Raw genomic sequence first — 1,116 nt, forward strand, 5'->3', positions numbered from 1 at the left:
ATATTGGACCATTTGAAGTACTTAAGCGAGTAGGGGAGGTGGCTTATGTATTAGCCTTGCCTCCAGGGCTGTCAGGAGTGCATCTGGTATATCATGTGTCTATGCTTAAAAGATACCATAGGGATGGAAACTACATCATTCGTTGGGATTCAGTTCTGCTTGATGAAAATTTGACTTATGAAGAGGAGCCTGTTGCCATTCTAGATAGAGAAATTCGCAAGTTGAGATCAAGGGAGATTGCATCCATCAAAGTTCAATGGAAGAATCAACCAGTTGAAGAGTCCACTTGGGAGAAGGAGGCTGATATGCAAGAAAGATACCCACACCTGTTTACAGATTCAGGTACTCCTTTTCGCCCTTGTCCTTCTTCTTGTGATCGGTCGAGGACGAACGATGGGTAAATTGGTATCTATTGTAACGACCTGTTTAGTCGTTTTGAGCATTAGAGTTATTCTGGGAAAAATTGTCAGGATCGACGGATCCCACGACGGACCGTCATGGGCACGACGGACCGTCGAGGGGGTCTCGTTCCAAAACACTTAGAATTCTGAAATTTCGGTACTGAAATCGACTCTCTGAACTTCGCGACGAAAAGGTAGGACGGACCGTCGCAGGCATGACGGGCCGTCACAGACCTTTTACTGAAATCGAGTCTCTGAGCTTTCTGACGGACCTGCAGGACGGACCGTCACAGTTGTGACGGACCGTCACAGTCTCCGTCAGCTCACTCGGGTCGGAATTCTGCTAAAGTTTTTAAAGGGGCGTTTTGGACTTTTCATGCTTATAATTATATTAATAATTCAATTACTTGGGGGTTAAAAGAGAGAAACTTGAAACAAGTAGTGGGTTATTTTATCATCTTTTATACTTAATTATATGACAATTAGGGTAAAAGAAATAGGGTTTGAATAAGAAAAATAGAAAGAGACAGAAAAAGAAAGAGAACGAGCGAGAGAGAGAAACGAACAAAGAGACAGCAAGGATTTGGAGAAGTAGATTGCTTGATCACAATTATTCGGTGGAGGTAGGTTATGGTTTATGCTATTCGTAGTAAACTCTTAATAGCGAATGATATGTATTGGGTAGTATTGTAAACCCTTCTATATGCTTAATTGT

The sequence above is a fragment of the Solanum pennellii genome, chromosome 1 (assembly GCF_001406875.1).
Source record: "Solanum pennellii chromosome 1, SPENNV200".
Classification (NCBI taxonomy): domain Eukaryota; kingdom Viridiplantae; phylum Streptophyta; class Magnoliopsida; order Solanales; family Solanaceae; genus Solanum; species Solanum pennellii.